The sequence below is a fragment of the Oryx dammah genome, unplaced genomic scaffold (genome assembly GCF_014754425.2).
Source record: "Oryx dammah isolate SB20612 unplaced genomic scaffold, SCBI_Odam_1.1 HiC_scaffold_21, whole genome shotgun sequence".
Taxonomy (NCBI): domain Eukaryota; kingdom Metazoa; phylum Chordata; class Mammalia; order Artiodactyla; family Bovidae; genus Oryx; species Oryx dammah.
In genome coordinates, this window is record NW_024070205.1 from 54905399 (window position 1) to 54930723 (window position 25325).

The following is a 25325-nucleotide window of genomic DNA, read 5'->3' on the forward strand; positions in this document are numbered from 1 at the left end:
GAGACAGGTGTTATCAACCTCCATCTTACAGCTTTGGAAACTAAAGGCATAAAAATTCAAGGAACTTATGCAAGGTTGCACTGGCAGTCAAAACAGGGGTTCCATGTGGGGCAGGCTATGACCTTAACCCTTAAGTGGGCCAATAGAGAGAGGAAACTTTCAAAGAACATTTTGAATTCAGGAGACTTTCTTTCCCCAGCTTGAACTGCTCCCTGGCTAGTGGTCTCACAGTCCAGAATGGTACCTCAAGTCCAATGTGACATTCCACGCTGCCTTGCTCTGGGCCATCTTGCCCCCATCTTTGTTAGGATCTGACCTTAGTCAGGGCTCAATAAATGTCCCTCCTGCTTTGAGTAGTATGCTGCTGCTGCTAAGTCACGTCAGTCGTGTCCGACTCTGTGAGACCCCATAGAAGGCAGCCCACTGGGCTCCTCCGTCCCTGGGATTCTCCAGGCAAGAACACTGGAGTGGGTTGCCATTTCCTTCTCCAATGCACGAAAGTGAAAAGTGAAAGTGAAGTCACTCAGTTGTGTCTTAGCGACCTATTTAAGCAAGTTAAATTTTTTACAAGTGATAATTTATTAGGGTTCTGCTTTAAATACGGAAGTTATGTCATTGTATCCATAAAACTTCTGTTCTGTTTTTTTTCCAGTGAGGACTCAGACTCAGGAAGATTAATAACATGCCTGAAGTCACAGAGGTAGAGGGACAGAATTAAGATGCAGCTGCCAGTTTGTCAGACCCCAGAGTTCTTCTACTGCATGACCTTTCCTTCCAAGCTCCAGGACCATGGGGAGGGAAGGATGTGTCGAGGTTGGATGAGAATGGTGGAGATGAACTTCTCATGAACAGGGCTTCTTGGGACCGGTGATTTTATATAAATCATACCAAATGATGTGATACTAAAGCTGGTGGAAACAACTCCAGCCTAGAAAAAGCCCATGGAGTCCAACAGCCCCAAAGCCAGTCTTGTTGCTGCTCTTGAAAAATGAAATTTAGCAATTCCCCCCTTGATCCTAAAGCAGATATCACATGCACGAAACATCATATGTAATCAGAGTCCAGGAGCCCTTGGGTCACTCCACACAATTCAAACTAGGTGCTGCTATTCCTGGGGAACATATTTTTAGTTTAAGCTGGGATGTAATGAGATCTCTAAAAATAACACTGTGAAAGGTGAGGCTAAGTGTAGGGGCCGAGTTCACCCCAGTGCTGAGGCAATAAAACATTATTCATGGTCCATTTAAAGCTGTGCAATCCTGGGCCAACTTTTTTGCTTGAACAGAAGTTTGGTTCATCCTATTTGGACCTAACTCAGTTTCCATTTACATGGTGGTGGTCTGTGCAAGAGGAACTTAGAATATAGGCTATTAGAGGAATTTTACAGCTGCTGAAGCACCTCAGGCTGGTTTGTCTCTGAGGGGCTCTGGTTACACTCAGGCAAGAGACTGGAATATTGAGTGTTGAGACCACCCCACAGCTCGGCTGGCTCCCTGCTCTGCTGCCTGCTGACTCGTCTCAGAATCATGCTCCCTGGGTCTTTTGGCTGCAGTTATAGCAAACGATCTCCTGGGTTGGCAGTGGAAGAGTTCAACCATGCCATTAACTTCAGACCCAGAAAATGGCACCCAATAGCGTCCAGAAATTGTGATAAGGAGCTCGCAACAGATGTGAGAAACTTCAAGATTTTAATAATTCAGGGCTTTGGAAGGGATATAGTTTTCCTGAACAGAAAAGCACTGTATTAAGTGTACCACCCACAACAACTTTGAACACACACACCAGCAGACGCTCTCACCATCCGAAACACACCCACACGTGCCCTGTGCCAAGGCTTCTGCTCCCTGACTTAAGGTAGATCTGACAGCAGCAGATGGTGAGTCTCAAATTTCTTATCTCACCCTGGTTATCCAGAAACATCATTTATCCTGTCCTTGGGGCTGTGCTGAGGAAGCTGAAGTTACAGGCTGGATTCTATTGACGATTCCGTTGACTTCACTCTCTGAAAAAGAAATGGTCAGAAATGTGATTTGCTTGCCTGTTGATCTGTTTATTTATACTCACCCTTCACCAGATATAGATTTGGGATGAAGTCATAGACTCCACCTTAACCACTGGCTTACAAATATCTTGTTATAGATATTATACATGTAGATAGACATGGCCCAGAACAAGACAATACACTATTGGAAAATTTGCCCATAGCCCAATCCTTATTGTTGATGCTGGCAGGCTCATTAAAGGGAGGTCAACACCACGGAGACTAAATTAACCCTAGTTGTATATACATAGTCTCAGCCAAAGGCAATGCTAAGAGTGGATTCTGTGACCTTCTTGACACATAGAGCGCATATGACCAAGCTTATAGGGTGTGGCCAGAGGCAAGCAAGGACCATTTAAAATTTTTGGTCAGAACCTGAATGAAGTTAAGGAATTATTGTTGTTCTGCTAGGATGCTTGGATAGCATTTCCTGGGGCTGACATGACCGACCAACCATGTATTTGCAAATGTGGGACTACTTGCTTGATCTCTCATTGTAAGGTGGAAATGTAAGGCGGAAATGGATTATCTTCCCTGCTCTACCTGGTCAGAGAAGTCTTCCCTAGTCAGAGACACTCTGCCTTTAAAGGGAGCACGGAATTTTCAGGTTAAGTGCAGCTCTGCTGTTCTCATTGATATCAAAATACAGGTTGGAGAAACAATTTAGCCAGCATCACTGGGCTTTCACTTAGGAGCTAGAGTTGCTTAGAGACATAAATTAACCTTTACTGAAACTTTACTGTTCAGGTCTATAAAGCGTGACCTGCCATACATAGATTTTCAGGGAGTTCATCTGTTTCCCAGTTTGGTTCCTTTTGGAACCCTTTTCCTATTTCAGCAGCAATACACTTCCTGAACACACACTGTTCTCATGCTTTCTCAAGTTCTCATCTAAAACTGTCATCAGGAAAGGACGAGGGAAGTGTTCCAGCAAAAGTGGCTGATAGTAGCTGCTTCCTTATTTGTGTATCTTGTAGAGCTCAGACTGAACTCAAAAGTGGTAAAATTACATATCCAGAGAAAAACGTGGTCCAAAATGATGCATGTAGCCCAATGTTCATTGCAGCACCGTTTAGAATAGCCAAAACATGGAGGTGACCTAAATGTCCATCAACAAAGGAATGGTTAAAGAAGATGTGGTATATATATATACAATGGAACATTAGCCATGAAAAAAATGAAATAACGCCTTTTGTAGCAACATGGATGGATCTAGAGATTTCATACTGAGTGAAGCAAGTCAGACAGAGAGAGACAACGACATGGTATTGCTTATGTGTGGAATCTAAAAAAATGGTATAAATGAACTTATTTACAAAACAGAAACAGACTCACAGGCTTAGAGAGTGAATGTATGGTTACAGAGTGGGGTAAGGAGTGGGGAAAGGGATACTTAGGGAGTTTGGGATGGACATGTACACACTGCTGTATTTAAGATGACTAATCAGTAAGGACTTACTGTAGAGCACAGGGAACTCTGCTTAATGTTATGTAACAACTTAAAAGAGAAAATGTATAACAAGATCACTTTGCTGAACACCTGAAACTATCACAATATTGGTAATCAAGTACAGGCCAATTTAAAATAAAAATTAAAAAAAAAAAGAAGCTTCCTCATTTCTTACCAAAAAAAAAAAAAAAAAAGTGTTAAAATCTAGTGATAGAATTCAGGCCAGTGAGAGACATTTGTGGGGAGGCAAGGATTGAAGTGACACCATAGTCTGGAAACGAGGGAGCCTGACCTAGGCCTGTTATGGAACAGTGGGCTAATAGAGCTGGCAGGGCCATTAACTCACACACTTTGCTAAAAGATAAGAAACTGAAATCCAGAGGAGAAAACATCAGCTTTGCCCAAGCTCAAGGAGCTAGTTAATGACAGCAGAGATGGGCCTCTAGGATTTACAGTATCTTGAAATGGGAGTGACTTGACTGAAAGGATTACCATTTGTGTACGATGGAAGAGGAAGGAGAAGTTCATTCAGGTCGGTGCTCCAAGGAAATACCATTGACATGGCTGCCAAAGACCTCCAGCTGGCTAAGCTCAATGGTCAGTTTTCAGTCCTGTCTTGCTTGGTTTATCACCAACATTTGACAATTGACCTGTTCCTTCCTCTTGAAACACTCTCTTCATTTAGCTTCTAGAACACCACACTCTCGTTTGGCTTCCCCCTCTGCATAACAGACTTCTTTCCCTTTTCCTTAGCTGTTTCAGGAGACCCAGGTTCAATTCCTAAGGCTGGAAGATCCCCTGGAAAAGGAAAAGGCAACCAGTGTTCTTGCCTGGAGAATTCTCAGGACAGAAGAGCCTGGTGGGCTATAGTCACTGGGGTCACAAAGAATCAGACATGACCGAGCAACTAATATTTTGTTCTCACATCTGTGTCTTCTAAAGATTGAAGTGCCCCTGCAGCCACCCATGTCTTCTCCTCTGAACTCCTAATTCACCTGTGCACTTGATCTCTCCATATGGCTGTCTAACAGACATCTGTAACTGAATGTATCTGAAACCAAATTCATCTCTTAACCTCATCCCCTAAACTTCCTCCCTCAGCCTGCCCATCTTAGTAAACAGCAAATGCATCCTTCTCAAGGTTCAGATCAAAGCCTTGGCATCATCTTTGAATTATTTTCTTTCTCTTATCCTCCATTTCCAACACACGAATAAATCCTATAGATTTTACCTTCCAACCCTATTCAGAACCCAATCATTTGTTAACCACATTATAATCTCAATCATCCTGGTCTCAGCTAAGTATTTCTTACCTGGATTATTGGAAAAACCTAACTAGTCTTTGTCTGAACTTGTCCCCTGGCCATGTAATCTCAATATGCCGTCCCAAGTGGTCCTTTCCAAATAGAAGTTTGGTCATTTTGCTTAATTTGCTCATCTCTTGCAGAAGAAAAGTCAAAGTATTCCAGTGGCCTTAAGGCCCTGTACTACCTGGAAACCTGCTATCTCTGTACCATCACCCACCCCTCTCTCCTCTCACTGACCTTCTTGCTCTTCCTCTACTCTCTTAGGTCCACCTAGACTCAAGACCTTTTACTTACTGCTCTTTCCACAAATATGCTTTCACTTTATCTCCCTCTCTCACCAGGTCTTGCTCATCCATTATCCTTTATGGGACCTTTCTGACCTCCTCATATGGAATCACACCTGCCCCAGCCTTTCATCTTCCTTTATTCTTCTCTCTAGCACATATTACCATCAGACACAGTTTGCATTTATTGCTAAATTTGTTTTTTGCCTCCAACTATCATGGAGACACCAGCTAGGCAGGGATTTTTGTCCAATGCCTAGAACAGTGCTCAAAAAATATTTTTAAGTAAATGAATGAATGAACTGAACCTAAGATCTAGAAAAAGCCCAGTAAAGGGCTGTGGGGGAGCTGTGTATAGAAAATTTCTGCAGAGGGAACTAGACGTATATAAAGAAAATGAGGGGATGGGACTTGGCCTAGAGAACCTAAGAAAAGGGGTCAAATAGCCTACAATGAGATTGGAAAAGTTGGCAAAGGTCAGTTTGTGCCAGGATATCCTTGAAGCCAGGATAAGATCTTTGGGTTTGAGCTGGAATGAAGTGAAAAGCTGTAGATAGTCTTAAACAGGGAGTTCTTTTCATGTGGACGTCCCCACCATGCTTGACCCAAGGCACAGTGCTTGATCTTGAGAAAGTCATTGTCTGTGGGGAGAGTCCATGTGCACAGTTAACAGTGAAAACTGCCCAGGGTATCAGGGGACACACACTTCTTCCTTGAGGGGGAGGAGAGTGACCAGGAATATTAATGTTCTGATCCGATTGTGGAAGGGTGTTCTAGGAGGAGGGAAGGATGTGTGCAATAGCTTGACGGCCTGTCATTCCGTCAGAGGCGGGTATGTGGCTTGAACTGCAAATAAAACTGTGCTTTTCAAGGTTGGACCCAAGTCTGGCTGGCTGACTCCAGTTCCCATCTGTTCATTATACCAGGCTGAGACATGGTTTGGATACCAGGTAGAGGGTGGTGCCTGGGGTCGGATGGAGGACTCTTGAGGCCCACAGGCATGCTGCTTCTTGTTTGGCTATGAAAAGAACATCCATTCTACAGCCACATTTCACTAAGGAAAGTAGGGCTCAGAGAGACAAAGTCACTTGTTCAAGATCACCCACCTTGTAAGAGGCCAGCTGTCACAGTTCAGTTTGTTAGGGGTGGTATAAAAAAGCAAAAGGAAGTGTCATTTTACATCGAACTGAATTGGGAAAATACTCATGACTTCTTAACTATTTTTTTCCTGTACCTTGTGACATGCAGGATCTTAGTTTCCTGACCAGGTATCAAGCCCATGCCCTTTGCAGTGGAAGCTGAGTCTTAACCATTGGACTGCCAGGGAAGTTCCCTCATGAATTTCTTAAGGATGAAAAATGTTTGCAGTTAGTACATATTCCCCCCAGGATGTGTGTGTGTGTGTGTGTGTGTGTGTGTGTATAGTATTTTCCAAAAAAAAAAAAATGTGTATATATATGTGTATATATATATATATATTCATAAGTGGCTCAGTTCTACCTCTCTGTTTGATCCACAAAAATGCTTTAGAAATTAACCCTTCATGCTCTAACAAACCATTTTTCTTTTACCCAAAGTAAAATTAAATAAGATATATCCTTATAACTGGGCTTCCCTGGTGGCTCAGATGTTAAAGAATCTGCCTGCAATTTTGGAGACCTGGGCTGGGAAGATCCCGTGGAGGAGGGCATGGCAACCCACTCTAGCATTCTTGTCTGGAGAATCATCATAGACGGAGGAGCTTGGTGGGCTACAGTCTGTGGAGTCTCAAAGAGTTGGACACAGCTGCATGACTAAGTACAGCACAGCACAGAACGTCCTGATCACCGGTAATAGAGATCATGGCAATGATATTAATCACTGGAACAGCAGAAATCTGCCATCCCTTCATGCTCAGTCTAAATGGTGACTGAAGCAGAATTAACATCAAGGCAGGTACCACGCTAAATATCCTGGTAGGTAGAGTTTATTACTGCTGCCCCCTTAATCCCCACCACTGCTAAACTATGCTTACTGGCAGTCTGAATATAATCTGGGAGACTTCGGTCAGCCATGCACCTTTTAAATATAATGTAGAATAACATAATGTAACATGTGCTCAGTCATGTCCTACTTTTTGCGACCCGATGGACCATAGACCACCAGGCTCCTCTGCCCATGGAATTTTCCAGGCAAAAATACTAGGGTGGCATGTCATTTCATCCTCCAGGGGATCTTCCTGACCTAGGGATTGAACCCACATCTCTTGAATTTCTGCATTGGCAGGCAGATTCTTTACCACCAGTGCCACCTAGGAAGCCCATAATGTAGAGCTGCTGCTGCTGCTTCAGTCGTGTCCGACTCTGTGCGACCCCATAGACGGCAGCCCACCAGGCTCCCCCGTCCCTGGGATTCTCCAGGCAAGAACACTGGAGTGGGTTGCCACTTCCTTCTCCAGTGCATGAAAGTGAAAAGTGAAAGTGAAAGTGAAGTCGTGCCCGACTCTTAGCGACCCCATGGATTGTAGCCCACCAGGCTCCTCCATCCATGGGATTTTCCAGGCAAGAGTACTGGAGTGGGGTGCCATTGCCTTCTCCAATAATGTAGAGAGACTTAGCTAAATTGGAGCTGGGAGAAATCTGGACAAAGTGGGGAGGAGAGTTCCTAGAGCTGAGAAGGACTTTAAAGTTTCAGTTAGGTTTTCCTTGGATTTGGAGAGAAACATACTCAAGCCAACCCAGGCAAAATCCATCTTGGTATTCTAGGTCAAAGGTCAGTAAATATTTTCTATACAGGGCCAGAAAGTGAATCTTTTAGGATTTGCGGGCCATATGGTTTCTGTCACAACTACTCAATTCTGTAACGTGAAAACAGCCATAGACAGTATGTACATGAAGAACCGTGGCTACGTTCCAGGGAAACTTTATGATCAAGTAGCTGGATTTCACCCATGGGCAGTAATTTGCTGACCTCTCTTCTAACCTCTAGTAGAAGAAAAAAACTGCTAAACTTCTCTAGGAAGTTTTTAGCTCTAAAGATTGAAGGCAGGAGGAGAAAAGGACAACAGAGGATGAGATGGTTGGGTGCATCACCGATTCGATGGACATGAGTTCTGAGCAAGCTCCGGGAGCTGGTGATGGACAGGGAATCCTGGCGGGCTGCACTCCATGGGATCACAAAGAGTTGGACACGACTGAGGGACAGAACTGATTCTTTACGGTGTCTAGTTCATATCCCTCAGCTGTAATACAGATCTTCCTTCTCTTCTTTGGGGAGATAGAGAACATCTGTTTGGTGGAAGGACTAGTTCTGCCACAGGGACAATGCTGACACATTAGCTTTACCAGGACCTCTGGACTCAGAGGCTATGCATTCATATTCTGGCTTCACTACTTACTTGCTGTATGACTAAATGCAAGTTTCTAAACTGTTCTCTGCCTTGGATTTCTTATCTGTGAAATGGTTATTTTCCTGATACTAAACTCATAGTTGGAGCCAAAGTGAAAACAATACCCAGTTGTGGATGTGACTGGTGATAGAAGCAAGGTCCGATGCTGTAAAGAGCAATATTGCATAGAAACCTGGAATGTCAGGTCCATGAGTCAAGGCAAATTGGAAGTGGTCAAACAGGAGATGGCAAGAGTGAACATCGACATTCTAGGAATCAGCGAACTAAAATGGACTGGAATGGGTGAATTTAACTCAGATGACCATTATATCTACTACTGTGGGCAGGAATCCCTTAGAAGAAATGGAGTAGCCATCATGGTCAACAAAAGAGTCCGAAATGTAGTACTTGGATGCAATCTCAAAAATGATACAATGACCTCTGTTCATTTCCAAGGAAACCATTCAATATCACGGTAATCCAAGCCTATGCCCCAACCAGGAATGCTGAAGAAGTTGAAGTTGAACAGTTCTTTGAAGACCTACAAGACCTAATAGAACTAAAACCCAAAAAAGATGTCCTTTCCATTATAGAGGACTGGAATGCAAAAGTAGGAAGTCAAGAAACACCCAGAGTAACAGGCAAATTTGGCCTTGGAGTACGGAATGAAGCAGGGCAAAGGCTAATAGATTTTTGCCAAGAGAACGCACAGGTCATAGCAACCACCCTCTTCCAACAACACAAGAGACTCTGCACATGGACATCACCAGATGGTCAACACTGAAATCAAATTGATTATATACTTTGCAGCCAAAGATGGAGAAGCTCTATACAGCCAGCAAAAACAAGACTGGGAGCTGACTGTGGCTCAGATCATGGACTCCTTATTGTCAAATTCAGACTTAAATTGAAGAACGTGGGGAAAAACAGTAGACCATTCAGGTATGACCTAAATCAAATCCCTTATGATTATACAGTGGGAGTGAGAAATAGATTTAAGGGACTAGTCTGATAGAGTGCCTGATGAATTATGGTCGGAGGTTTGTGACATTTACAGGAGACAAGGATTAAGACCATCCCCATGGAAAAGAAAGGCAAAAAAGCGAAATGGCTGTCTGAGGAGGCCTTACAAATAGCTGTGAAAAGAATAGAGTGAAAAGCAAAGGAGAAAAGAAAAGATATAAGCATCTGAATGCAGAGTTCCAAAGAAGAGCAAGGAGAGATGAGAAAGCCTTCCTCAGCAATCAATGCAAATAAATAGAGGAAAACAACAGAATGTGAAAGACTAGAGATCTCTTCAAGAAAATTAGATACCAAGGGAAGATTTCATGCAAAGATGGGCTCGATAAAGGACAGAAATGGTATGGACCTAACAGAAGCAGAAGATATTAAGAAGAGGTAGCAAGAATACACAGAGGAACTGTACAAAAAAGAGCTTCAGGACCCAGATAATCACAATGGTGTGATTACTCACCTAGAGCCAGACATCCGGGAATGTGAAGTCAAGTGGGCCTTAGAAAGCATCACTATGAACAAAGCTAGTGGAGGTGATGGAATCCTAGTTGAGCTATTTCAAATCCTGAAAGATGATGCTGTGAAAGTGCTGCACTCAATATGCCAGCAAATTTGGAAAACTCAGCAGTGGCCACAGGACTGGAAAAGGGCAGTTTTCATCCCAATCCCAAAGAAAGGCAATGCCAAAGAATGCTCAAACTACCGCACAATTGCACTCATCTCACATGCCAGTAAAGTAATGCTCAAAATTCTCCAAGCCAGGCTTCAGTAATATGTGAACCGTGAACTTCCAGATGTTCAAGCTGGTTTTAGAAAAGGCAGAGGAACCAAAGATCAAATTGCCAACATCCACTGGATCATGAAAAAAGCAAGAGAGTTCCAGAAAAACATCTATTTCTGCTTTATTGACTATGCCAAAGCCTTTGACTGTGTGGATCACAATCAACTGTGGAAAATTCTGCAAGAGATGGGAATACCAGACCACCTAACCTGCCTTTTGAGAAACCTGTATGCAGGTCAGGAAGCAACAGTGAGAACTGGACATGGAACAACAGATTGGTTCCAAATAGGAAAAGGAGTACGTCAAGGCTGTATATTGTCACCCTGCTTATTTAACTTCTATGCAGAGTACATCATGAGAAACGCTGGGCCGGAAGAAGCACAAGCTGGAATCAAGATTGCTGGGAGAAATATCAATAACTTCAGATATGCAGATGATACCACCTTTATGGCAGAAAGTGAAGAGGAACTAAAAAGCCTCTTGATGAAAGTGAAAGAGGAGAGTGAAAAAGTTTGCTTAAAGCTCAACATTCAGAAAACAAAGATAATGGCATCTGGTCCCATCACTTCATGGGAAATAGATGAGGAAACAGTGGAAACAGTGTCAGACTTTATTTTTCTGGGCTCCAAAATCACTGCAGATGGTGACTTCAGCCATGAAATTAAAAGATACTTACTCCTTGGAAGGAAAGTTATGACCAACCTAGATAGCATATTCAAAAGCAGAGACATTACTTTGCCAACAAAGGTCTGTCCAATCAAGGTTATGGTTTTTCCAGTGGTCATGTATGGATGTGAGAGTTGGACTGTGAATAAAGCTGAGTGCTGAAGAATTGATGCTTTTGAACTGTGGTATTGGAGAAGACTCTTGAGAGTCCCTTGGACTGCAATGAGATCCAACCAGTCCATTCTAAAGGAGATCAGTCCTGGGTGTTCATTGGAAGGACTAATGCTGAAGGTGAAACTCCAATACTTTGGCCACCACATGTGAAGTGTTGACCCACTGGAAAAGACCCTGATGCTGGGAGGGATTGGGGGCAGGAGGAGAAGGGGACAACGGAGGATGAGATGTCTGGATGGCATCACCGACTCGATGGACGTGAGTTTGAGTGAACTCTGGGAGTTGATGATGGACAGGGAGGCCTGATGTGCTGCGATTCATGGGGTCACAAAGAGTCAGACATGACTGAGGGACTGAACTGAACTGAAACTCATGGTGCTGTTTTCAGGATTGAATGAGATGATGCATTGTAAGGGACTTTAACCTATGCTTCAATAAATGTGCACTAGGAGGAAAAGGATGGGGGTGACAGAGAGAGATAAAATATTCCTTTGATTTTGACAAATATACAATTTATTTGAGGACAAAGTTGGAGATCCTATTTGGACATTTTAGTAAAGGGAGAAAAGACAGTCTTATGTGTTGGGTTCAATAATGACCTGTCACGCTACCCTTCACAATATACATCCTCCTGAAATGATCTTGCCTATTTGTTTTCTCTTTATTACTCATCTTTTTCCACTAGAACATAAGCTCCTGGAAGGAAGGGAATACAAGCTCCCGTATTGTATCCTTGGTGCATAGAAGAGTTTCTGGCAGATAGTAGGTATTCAACAAATAATTGTTCAAAGGAAGAACAAACAAATAGGAAGATTATCTCTTCCACGAAGTGCTCAGCTTCAAGAAAAATCCACCTTGGAACTTTCCTGGTGGCTCGGTGGCTAAGACTCTGAGCTCCCAAAGCAGGGGGCCTGGGTTCTATTTTTAGTCAGGGCTAAAAGTTTGCATGCCATACTGAAGACTGAAAATCCTGCATGCTACAACTAGGACATGGCACAGCCAAATAAAGAACTATTTTTTTAAATTTTATTTTATTTTTTTAAAAGAAGAGTTTACTCTAGTGAGGAAAGAAGAACCTATATCCAGCCAGCCATCATCCTCTGAATCATGAATTAATGCAAATGATAACCCTCATAGCAGACACCATTGTCAGAACACCCCCATGTAGCTTCCCAACTGACCAAGCATTTCTGGTGTTATAGATTCATATGCTGAAGCCTTAATCCTCAGAGTAAGAAGAAAGAGGCTGGACCTCTCTCTCCAGCATGTGAAGATACAGTAAAGAGGCAGCCATTGCAAGCCAAGAAGAGGGCCCTCACTGAGAATGGCAAATTCACCTTGGACTTTCAGCCTCCAGAGCTAAGCTTGTGATCACTATCAAAATGAGTTTTCACTGCAACTCCCTTACTTATTGACTCAGCCTGTCCTCCCAGATAAATACCAGGGGAGGCCTGGTGTGCTGCGATTCATGGGGTCGCGAAGAGTCAGACACGACTGAGCGACTGAACTGAACTGGACTGAACTGAATAAAGTATTGATATCTTCTTTACAAAAACAAGCAATGGCTTGCCAAATATATATTAAAAAAAATATAGAAGGCAAACACCTTAGTGAAGTCCCTATAGTTCCTTAAGGTTTAGATTGAATGAAGAGACAAACAACCCTCTCTTCTTTCTCTGCGGTTCACAGTTTCTCTGGATTTCTCCCATTTCTGTTTGTATATTTTTTTTATTCATCTAATCTGGTCATGATGCTACATCTACAGGAGCAGGGTATGTCAGCCATGGAATCAGTCCAGTCGCTCAGTCGTGTCCAACTCTTTGCAACCCCATGAATCGCAGCACGCCAGGCTTCCCTGTCCATCACCAACTCCCAGACTTCACTCAAACTCATGTCCATTAAGTTGGTGATGCCATCCAACCATCTCATCCTTTGTCATCCCCTTCTTTTCCTGCCTTCAGTCTTTCCCAGCATCAGGGTCTTTATACCATTTCCTTACTTTCTTTGCTCTTTCTCCTTCTCTGTATTCTATTTTAATACATATTTGTTATGCAAATATTAAAATACTTAGCATAGTTCCGAACATTCCTCCCTCTTTAACTGGAAAGAAACAGATATTACCAAAAAAGAAAAAAAAAAGCAATTTAAAGACATGTGTAAAGCAATCTATAAACAGTCTATACACTGAGGGGCTGAAGAAATGCAAAATATAGGTGAGAGGAAGGGAACAGAGGATATGCCAAATCTAAGAGGGCTTTCTGCTGGAAATGGATTTGAGTCAGGTCTTGGAAGGACGCCTTGGTCATCTTTTACTGAAAGAAAAGTAAATGGGAGGTTAGATGAGAGGCAGATGCCAAAGAACACACAATGCAAATTGAGTTCAGAGAGAAGAATAACATTCGAGAAATGTTTATTGAGCTTCAACTCTGTCAGCAACACCCCTGGGATTATAAGTGAACAAGGTGATTTGGTCCCATCTTTGAATTGCTGATAGTATAATGCAGGGAATTATTGCTAAGAAACTTGAACCTCCACATTTTCTTTATAGGCGATTTAACTAAAATGTCAGAAACTGATTAAAATTGCTCCAGCCAACCTTCATATCCAAGTTACTCACTTCAGTTCCTTAAAGACCTGTTTCTGATTTGGACATCTCAGCACCAAGGTTTTGAAGTAGATTTCTTCTTTTTAAAAAATTCTTCACCACACATATTTATTTGGTGAGAACACAAGTTCTACTCTCTGAGCAAATTTCAAGTATACTAATCAGTATAATCAATTATAGTCTCCATGCTATGCATTATAGCCTCAGATCTTAGTCATCTTATAACTTTACCAACCTCCCTTAATTTCCCCCACTTCCCCGCCCCGGCAGCCACCATTCTACTTTGGTTCTATGAGAGTTTGCCTTTTTTTCTCTTTTGGTTTAATTTAAGATTTCACAAGTAAGTGATACCAATGCCAAAAGCTTGGATTCTCTGAACCAGTGCTGGATCAAATCTCAGAGATTTTCGGTGAAGTAGAAAAGGAGAGCTTTATTGCTTTGCCAGGCAAAGGGGGATGCAGCAGCCTTCTCCCTTGAAAGATTGTGTTCCAAACCAGAGGAATGATGAAGGGTTTATAACAATGATTCAAGGGTGGGGTCTCTGACAACATTAAGGTGTGAGAAGATCCAACCAGTCCATCCTAAAGGAAATCAGTCCTGAATATTCATTGGAAGGACTGATGTTGAAGCTGAAACTCCAATACTTTGGCCACCTGCTGCAAAGAGCTGACTCATTTGAAAAGACCTTGATGCTGGGAAAGATTGAAGGTGGGAGGAGAAGGGGACAACAGAGGATGAGATGGTTGGGTGGCATCACTGACTCAATGGGCATGAGTTTGAGTAAACTCCAGTAGTTGGTGATGGAAAGGGAGGCCTCACGTGTGCAGTCCATGGGGTTGCAAAGAGTTGGACACGACTGAGTGATTGAACTGAACTGAACTGAGGGCCTGCGTTCCCTTAATCTCAGATGGTCTGTATCCTGATCTTGATGAGTTTCTCTGGTCCGTTTAATCTTGCCTCAGCTGCTTTCTTGGGTGTCCTCCCTTGATTAACAACTGTTGGAATCTGCCCTTTGGGACTCAAGAAAGGTTGGAAGCTTGCCCATAAGAAGCCTCCATGTCAGGGAGCCCCACAGGGCCCCACTCTGTTTCAATACCATGTGGTATTTGTGTATCTCTGGCTTATTTTACTTAGCATAATTCCCTCTATTTTCATCCATGTAGTTGTATATCATATAACAGTGCTAGCTATTGTCATTTTGTTTATATCAATATCACTCCCCTAGTACTTATTTATCTTATAACTAGATGTTTGTACCTTTTGAGCATCTGCCTCCAATTACTTCTCCCTGTGCTGTCTGCCCCTGGTAAGCAGGAATCTGATCTCTTTTGTATTAGTTTGCTTTTCTTTTTCTTTCTTTTATTCTCGATTCCACATACAGGTGAGATTACATACAGTGTTTGTCTTTCTCTGTCTGATTTATTTCATTGAGCATAATGCCCTCAAAGTCTATCCATGTGGTTGGAGGTTTTTCCTTCTTCAATGTGGATAGCTAATAGCAAGAGAGTGACTACAAAAGTTAGTCTGTATCTAACAGTCACATTAAGTGAACTTGAAAATTGACATAGAAAGGTATTTTGGCTTTAGTTTTGGATGCAGTTTCCATAATGGCTGCCTGAACACTGCTCCTGGGGCATGGGCCCGGTGATAGGATATCTCCATTCAGGTGTTAGATCCCTGGTGCATCTAATCATGGGTGAGCTAAACTTATACCAAGGGAACATTTCATGCAAAGGGCTCAATAAAGGACAGAAATGGTATGGACTTAACAGAAGCAGAAGATGGCAAGAATAAGAACAAGAATTAAGAACAGGTGGCAAGAATACACAGAAGAACTGTACAAAAAAGAGCTTCATGACCAAGATAACCACGATGGTGTGATCACTCACCTAGAGCCAGACATCCTGGAATGTGATGTCAAGTGGGCCTTAGAAACCATCACTATGAACGAAGCTAGTGGAGGTGATGGAATTCCAGTTGATTTATTTCAAATCCTGAAAGATGATGCTGTGAAAGTGCTGCACTCAATATGCCAGCAAATTTGGAAAACTCAGCAGTGGCCACAGGAGTGGAAAAGATCAATTTTAATTCCAATCCCAAAGAAAGGCAATGCCAAAGAATGCTCAAACTGCCGCACAATTGCACTCATCTCACGTGCTAGTAAAGTAATGCTCAAAATTCTCCAAGCCAGGCTTCAGCAATACATCACCGTGTACTTCCAGATGTTCAAGCTGGTTTTAGAAAAGGCAAAGGAACCAGATCAAATTGCCAGCAACTGCTGGATCATGGAAACAGCAAGAGAGTTCCAGAAAAACATCTATTTCTGCTTTATTGACTATGCCAAAGCCTTTGACTGTGTTCAGTTCAGTTCAGTCGCACAGTCGTGTCTGACTCTTTGAGACCTCATGAACTGCAGCATGCCAGGCCTCCCTGTCCATCACCAACTCCCGGAGTTCACTCAGACTCACGTCCATCGAGTCGGTGATGCCATCCAGACATCTAATCCTCTGTCGTCCCCTTCTCCTCCTGCCCCAAATCCCTCCCAGGATCAACGTCTTTTCCAATGAGTCAACTCTTCCCATGAGGTGGCCAAAGTACTGGAGTTTCAGCTTTAACATCATTCCTTCCAAAGAAATCCCAGGGCTGATCTCCTTCAGAATGGACTGGTTGGATCTCCTTGTAGTCCAAGGGACTCTCAAGAGTCTTCTCCAACACCACAGTTCAAAAGCATCAGTTCTTTGGTGCTCAGCTTTCTTCACAGTCCAACTCTCACATCCATACATGACCACTGGAAAAACCATAGCCCTGACTAGATGGACCTTAGTCGGCAAAGTAATATCTCTGCTTTTGAATATGTTATTTAGGTTGGTCATAACTTTTCTTCCAAGGAGTAAGTTTCTTTTAATTTCATGGCTGCAGCCACCATCTGCAGTGATTTTGGAGCCCAAAAAAAATAAAGTCTGACACTGTTTCCACTGTTTCCCCATCTATTTCCCTTGAAGTGATGGGACCGGATGCCATGATCTTCATTTTCTGAATGCTGAGCTTTAAGCCAACTTTTTCACTCTCCTCTTTCACTTTCATCAAGAGGCTTTTTAGTTCCTCTTCACTTTCTGCCATAAGGGTGGTGTCATCTGCATACCTGAGGTTATTGATATTTCTTCCGGCAATCTTGATTCCAGCTTGTGTTTCTTCCAGTCCAGGTTTCTCATGATGTCCTCTGCATATAAGTTAAATAAGCAGGGTGACAATATACAGCCTTGACGTACTCCTTTTCCTATTTGGAACCACTCTGTTGTTCCCTGTCCAGTTCTAACTGTTGCTTCCTGACCTGCATACAGGTTTCTCAAGAGGCAGGTCACGTGGTCTGGTATTCCCATCTTTCTCAGAATTTTCCACAGTTTATTGTGATCCACACAGTCAAAGTCTTTGGCATAGTCAATAAAGCAGAAATAGATGCTTTTCTGGAACTCTCTTGCTTTTTCCATGATCCAGCGGATGTTGGCAATTTGATCTTTGGTTCCTCTGCCTTTGCTAAAACTAGCTTGAACATCAGGAAGTTCACGGTTCACATATTGCTGAAGCCTGGCTTGGAGAATTTTGAGCATTACTTTACTAGCATGTGAGATGAGTGCAATTGTGCGGTAGTTTGAGCATTCTTTGGCATTGCCTTTCTTTGTGATTGGAATGAAAACTGATCTTTTCCAGTCCAGTGGCCACTGCTGAGTTTCCAAATTTGCTGGCCTATTGAGTGTAGCACTTTCACAGCATCATCTTTGACTGTGTGGATCACAATAAACCGTGGAAAATTCTGAAAGAGATAGGAATACCAGACCACGTGACCTGCCTCTTGAGAAACCTATATGCAGGTCAGAAAGCAACAGTTAGAATTGGACATGGAACAACAGACTGGTTCCAAATAGGAAAAGGAGTGTCAAGCCTGCATATTGTCACCCTGCTTATTTAACTTATATGCAGAGTACATCATGAGAAACGCTGGGTTGGAAGAAGCACAAGCTGGACTCAAGATTGCTGGGAGAAATATCAATAACCTCAGGTATGCAGATGACACAACCCTTATGGCATAAAGTGAAGAGGAACTAAAAAGCCTCTTGATGAAAGTGAAAGAGGAGAGTGAAAAAGTTGGCTTAAAGCTCAGCATTCAGAAAATGAAGATCACGGCATCTGGTCCCATCACTTCATGGGAAATAGATGGGGAAAGAGTGGAAACAGTGTCAGACTTTATTTTTTTGGGCTCCAAAATCACTGCAGATGGTGATTGCAGTCATAAAATTAAAAGGCGTTTACTCCTTAGAGAAGGAAAGTTATGACCAACCTAAATAACATATTCAAAAGCAGAGATATTACTTTGCCGACTAAGGTCCGTCTAGTCAAGGCTATGGTTTTTCTTGTGGTCATGTATGGATGTGAGAGTTGGACTGTGAAGAAAGCTGAGCACCGAATAATTGATTCTTTTGAACTGTGGTGTTGGAGAAGACTCTTGAGAGTCCCTTGGACTACAAGGAGATCCAACCAGTCCATTCTGAAGGAGATCAGCCCTGGGATTTCTTTGGAAGGAATGATGCTGAAGCTGAAACTCCAGTACTTTGGCCACCTCATGAGAAGAGTTGACTCATTTGAAAAGACTGATGCAGGGAGGGATTTGGGGCAGGAGGAGAAGGGAGCGACCGAGGATGAGGTGGCTGGATGGTATCACTGACTTGATGAACGTGAGTTTGAATGAACTCCGGGAGTTGGTGATGGACAGCGAGGCCTGGCGTGCTGCAATTCATGGGGTCGCAAAGAGTCAGACACGACTGAGTGACTGAACTGAACTGAAGTTGCTAAAATCTGGCTCAGAGATAAAGCAAAGATATAACATGTATAGTTCAAGCATTAATCTAGAAATCGACTTTTCTCACTCAAACATTTGTCACATAGAACTTCAGAGGCATATATGTTTTTTCCTATCATCAGGCTGAGATTTTTCAAAAGTGAATCAGTTTGAAACCAATGGTATAGAACAAGTTAAAAAATAAATAAATGTTTATTTTACTTTAACCAAATTCATAGTCAAGAATGACTCCAGTATTCTTGCCTGGAGAATTCCATGGACAGAGGAGTCTGGCAGGCTACAGTCCATGGGGTTGCAAGAGTCAGACATGACTTAGCGACTAAACCACCACCACCAGTGATGGGGGCGGGAGGACAAAATGACATTTGCTAAGTGCTTACTGTCTTCCAGAGGTTTATGTATGCTAATTTACTTATAAAGCATATATTTCTCATTAATAGGAAAAGGGGAAAAAAATCCCTCTATTTTTATGTAGGAAAGCTGAGGATCAGAAAGGGTACCTTGAACAAGATCACACATTTTAAAAGAGGCAACCCTAAGTATCCAATCTCCATTTCTCTTTACAAGTTTCAATCTTTTGCCATTACACCATCCTGCTTTTCCTCCATTTTATTGGATTATCTTAGAAAAAAACATTTATTTTATATTGTGCATCACAGTTTTAAACATGTGTATAGAAACATTATCTCCCTTAGTCTTTGTATTACACTGCAAAGGACATGAGAATCTTTCATCCCTGGTAGCTCACATGGTAAAGTATCTGCCTACAGGGCAGAAAACCAAGGTTCGATCCCTGGATGAGGAAGATCCCCTGGAGCAGGAAATGGCAACCCACTCCAGTATTCTTGCCTGGAAATCCCTTGAACAGAGGAGCCTAGCAGGCTATGGCCCATAGGGTCGCAAAGAGTCAGACATGACTAAAGTGACTTAGCACTAACACTATTTTGAGGGAGGTGATTTCATCCTCCTTTATAGTGGAGGAGGCTCAAGGAATTATGTGAGTCTAGTCACAGTCTCATGACTAGAAACTAACAGATTTGGAGTTATATCTGGTAGGTCTCCTAACTAGACATTCCAAACTCTTTCTCCTCTAGCACTGCTGTCTGGTAAACCCAAGACCACAAGGAATATGCCTTCAGCATTGTGAATCACCAGTGGGCAGCATGTCTGAACTTGCATCATTGTCTGGTTGTTTGAAGTACACTATATACTGGAAAAAGAGCAGTGATCCATAGAGGAAAGCTAAGGTGGTCATCATGCCAGCGGTTACATTTGTGAGACATTGATAGACTGTGTGACCTCTTTTGACTGTGAGCCATAAATCCTAAGATAGAATGAAAGGAAATTTGATTCACACATTCATTCACACAAGCATTTAGTAATTTTCCATAATTTTATGTGTGTATTATCAACTTACATCATCATCCTGACACCATGAAGCAGGCAGATTATCAGGACTATTAGCCTCAATTTCCAGTTAAAAATTTGAGAGATGAGTTAAGATGTATAAGTCACTGACCAAGGCAGGCCTTAGACCTCACCATGCCCTCTTCAAGATTCATTGGCATGGCCTTCAAGAAGCCCATGAGTTAGCATATCTGTGAAAATGACAGGTGATTTATTGTTTTGTATCTCTGATTCATTCCATTTTAGTTTAGCATGTTTATTCAATTGGTGTTGGCTCTTGATGTAGGAGATACAAAGATAGATGTATCTTCAGTCCAGATCTCTTCCCTGATAGACAAATTCATATAAAATATAAATCTCTAACATTACCACAGGAAGACACAAAACTCCGGAGTAGTCCTATACCCTTTAAAAATTATTAATGCATTACTATTAAAAATATTTCTTGCAACAAAATACAAACCTTAGTGATTTTTCAGAGTAGTTTTAGTAACACTCAAAGGAACATCAATATTATTCAAATTTCAATGTTATTCAAATTCATTATTCAATTATTCAAATTATCTTCCAGATAATAGCAAATCTGAAAATTCTCTGATTTATTTTATAATTCCCAAACTAGACAATGACTGTACAAAAAAGTAAAAAAGATTACTGTTTAACTTACATCATAATTACAGATGCAGAGATCTTTGGCAAATTATTTCAGCAAACAATGTATAAAAACTATAATTCTACCAATATCATAATGTCACAGTCATATTGAATTATCCAAGGAAAGCAAATTTGTTCTAATGCTAAAACTACATGATGAACTTATTAGATGAAGAAAAAAAAAGTCATTCAATAAACTTCAATAATATTCATGGAAAGAAATTCTTGTCAATGTATGGCAAAACCAGTACAGTATTGTAAAGTAAAATAAAGTAAAAATAAAAATTAAAAAAAAAAGAAAATTCTGTAACCTCATAAGAGGTAGTCCAGAAAATTTCAGCCAATATATTTAATGGTTAAAGATTAAAACATTCTCCATAAAATCAGAAACAAGACAGGGATACTTAAGGAACCTAATCCTCATTAGTTGAAGACAACATTTTGTCCTGTATGGAAAAAAAAAAACTCAGATAATCTAAAGATGAATTGCTAGAATTCATAAAGGAGTTTAGCAGAATTGCTGGACTTAACCTCACTATTTTACAAATTGAACTCTATATACCTGCAATAAGCATTTTGAAAATGCAATTAAAAAATACCATTCACAATCAAGAGTAAATGACTAAGAATAGCCAAAACACTCATGAAGAACTTATGTGATGTTTTAGAAGCTATATTAATAAAGACAGTGTACCCGCAGCACAGCACTGGAAGAATAGACCTCTAGAACCATCTCAAGAGCTGGGAAACCTATCTTTGCACATATGAAAAGTTAGCATCAGATTGAGCTTACATACTGTGGGACAAAGGGAATATGGTGCTGAGAAAATTTATTATGCATATGAAAAAAATAAAATTATATACCTACATTATACCATACAAAAAATAACTTCAAGGAACACTAATGATTTGAATGTGAGAAGCCAAGTCTTAAATATTTCGAGGAAAATTTTCTCCTATATATTTATAGATTCAGGGTAAGGAGACCATTAAACTAAATAAAAATTACAAAACTTGGATAAAAAGTGTGATGACTCCAGCGAAATAAAGAGAAAAATTTCCAGTAATACACATTATTCATAAAGTAAAAAAAAAAAAAAACCCTGCAAATGCATAGTGTATTTTATACATAAAGATTTTCTGCAAGTCAAGAAGATGAAGAAAAGCATCCCGGTCAAAAATATGTGAGGGAGTGGGGTGGGAGGGAGGCTCAAGAGAGAGGGGATATATGTATACATATGGCTAATTCCCTGGTGGTTCAGATGGTAAAAGCATCTGCCTACAGTGCGGAAGACCTGGGTTCAATCCCTGTGTTGGGACGATCCCCTGGAGAAAGAAATGGCAGCCCACTCCAGTACTCTTGCCTGGAAAATTCCATGGACTGAGGAACCTGGTAGGCTACAGTCCATGGGGTTGCAAAGAGTCGGACACGACTGAACGACTTCACTTCACTTTACTTCATGGCTAATTCACTTTGCTGTACAGCAGAAAGTAACATAACACTGTAAAGCAATTATCCTCCAAGTGAAAATAACTTCTAAAAAATATGTGAATAGGAATTTCACAAAGAAGCAGAATTTAGAATATAGAGGAAAAAAATGCTCAACCTTATCAGTAATCAAAGAAATACAAATTTAAACTTCAATGTAATATTGCTTTATACCTCCAGAGAGGTACATACTAAAATGTCTAATAATACTAAGTGTTGATCAACACTACAGAAGTAGGTGGTTACAGTCACTGCTGCTGGGGTGTTAACTGCTTTGCAAAGCAATTTAGTAATACTTGAAATATTTGAAGATGAGCATCCTCTAAAGATCCAAATATTTCTATTTTAGGCATGTGTTCTAAAGAAACCACTGTACTTATGCACATGTAGGAGACTATTTATAATAATATTGTTCCTTATAACCCCAAATTACAGAAAAAAATCTGTTTCCTTCTATGTGAGCTGACTATATGAGTTGTAATATATTATACCACAGACTGCTTGAGACAGCAAAAGAATGAATGAATGAATGGTATCTGTAGGCTTCAAAAATGGGTGGACTTCACAACTATAACACTAAACAGAGAAAGTAAGTCACAGATACATATGGAATATTTCTATTTACGTAAATTCTGAAATGTGCAAGACTAACCATGTTGTTTCAAGATGCACAGAGATGAGTTATAGGAAAAACAATGGAAGGACAGTTACAAAACCTCCCAGACTTGGTTATTTCTGAAGAGTTAAGGGAGAGCGAGACAGAGGAAAAACTGGCTATTCACAATGTTCTCTTTCAGTGTTGTGTGGTGGGTGTGTGCATGTTTTACTGTATTATTCTTTAGACCTTACACTGTGTGCATGGGCTCTGTGTTAGTCGCTCAGTTGTGTCCGACTCTTTGTGACCCCGTGGACTATAACCCACCAGGCTCCTCTGTGCATGGGATTCTCCAGGCAAGAATACTGGAGTGGGTTGCCATGCTCTCCTCTGGGGGATCTTCTCCACCCAGAAATTGAACCCATCCTCCTGCATTGCAGGCAGAGTCTTTACTGCTAAGCCACAGGGAAAGCCCAGAGAAGGGTGTAAGGAATTATAAATAAGCCTGCAAACTGACATGACCATTTTGGCTTTTCAGCCATCATCCCAAAAGCTGTGGCTTTGTTGACAGTGAAAAACATGGACACGATTTTAAGGTTTTATTCATATTTCTGTCTATAGAGTGTGAGTGGCAGGCTGAAATCCCCAAGGGGACAAAAACCATCACTGAGGGATGAGGAGGGGCAAGGACAGGGATATCTGAATGGCAGGTCCCCTCTCTGCCTGAGGAGATGTTGGCACCTCAAGCTGAGTGTGGTTCCTCAGGCTACTCCAGTCACCTGCTGACAAAATTAGCTTTTTTTCCAGTAAAGTCGAAAACTCACATTTTATGTGAAACCCTCCAACTTTTAATTCAAATACTTAAGAATAAACCCTCCAGAACTACCGACTATGTCTGGAAGCTGCCCTAATGTGTGACCCACTAGTTTGCAGTCTCAGCCCAGAAGCCATCATGGTGTCCTGCCCTCAGGAGTGAACATCCAGGAAATATTTGCTCAGGTGAAGCATGACATGATGTCTTGTTTTCTCTGACAATATCTGAGGAGACACTCTGAGAGTGACATGAAACATTGGCAGCAGACTCTTTTCTGTTCTTTCCATCGAGAGGTAAGGTCTACATTCCCTCTTCGTATTAGTACCAGGGAGTTCTGGGGCTGCTGGATCAATTGACAATGGTAGAAGTGACCCTGTACTGCCTTGGAAACCATCAACTTCCGCTTCCTGTCTTTTGGAGCACTTGCTCTGATGGAAGCCAGCCATAGAAAGCATCTGACTTCTCTGAGTTGGCCATCCTGGAAAGACCATGTGAAGATGCTCTAATTGGCCATCCCAGCTGAGCTTAGCAGACATCCTTGCCATGGCACCAGCCATATGATTGATGCTGCCTTCAACCCCCTGACCAGCCCATCTACCAAAGAAGAAAACCCCCCTGCAGTAAGTGTACTTTGTTGTTACTGTTCAGTCACTATGTCTGACTCTTTGCAACCCCATGGACTGCAGCATGCCAGGTTTCCCTGTCTTTCACTATCTCCTGGAGTTTTCTCAAACTTATGTTGATTGAATTGGTGATGCCATCCAACCATCTCATCCTCTGTCACCTCCTTCTCCTCCCGCCCTTAATCTTTCCCAGCATCAAGGTCTTTTCCAATAAGTTGACTCTTTGCATAAGGTGGCCTAAGTTTTGGAGCTTTAGCTTCACCATCAGTCCTTCCAATTGATAGCTTACCATGAATGGTGTTGGATTCATGATCTCCAGAGAAGAAGATTTAGCTCTGGGACCAGGACCAGTCTTGATCACTCAAGAGATTTTCTGTATCTGAGTTTTATTAAAGTGAAAGAGGACAGAGAAAGCTTCTGACATAGACATCAGAAGGGGAATGGAGAGTCTTATCTAGGACTTATATACTTTTACCAGACCCACTCCCACAACATATATCTTAAATTAACAAGGTTAGAGCTAACAATAGAAAGGTCTTACCACACCCACTCCCACAACATATGTCTTAAAATAACAAGATTAGTCAGAAAACCTTCTTGTTAAGGAGAAGCATGAGCAAGATACATTGTTATACTGACTAAAACAAAGCAATGTAGAAAAAAAAGTTTATCTTTTTCTCCTCCTTGAGAGCCTCAGACCCCTTTTTCCTTCTCGAGGGCCCTGGATCCTTTTCTCCTCCTCAGTGACCCTGGACTTCTTACCAACCTTCCTAGGAATTGACTCTCTCACAATGAATATCAGGTCTGATTTCCTTTAAGACTGTGTACTTTATACTACAAGGAATACAGGGTTTATGCAACTGAGCCTGTGTGAATTCCTGACCCTCAAAATTGTGAGATATAATAAAATGATTGCTGTATTAAGCCACTAAGTGTTGAGGTAGTGTGTTATGCATTAATAATTAAAAACTCTAAACTTCTTAATTTAGTTTCTAATTAATACAACCGTAAATCCTTACCTGCTGTAGGCTTCCTTGTAGTTTGCTTTCAAGGAGGAGACAGATGGTATCTTTTTAAAATTTTTATTGGATTATAGTTGATTAACAATGTTGTGTTAGTTTCAGGTATACAGCAAAGTGATTCTGCTATGTATATACATATATTCATTCTTTTTCCAATTCTTTTCTCATATATATTAT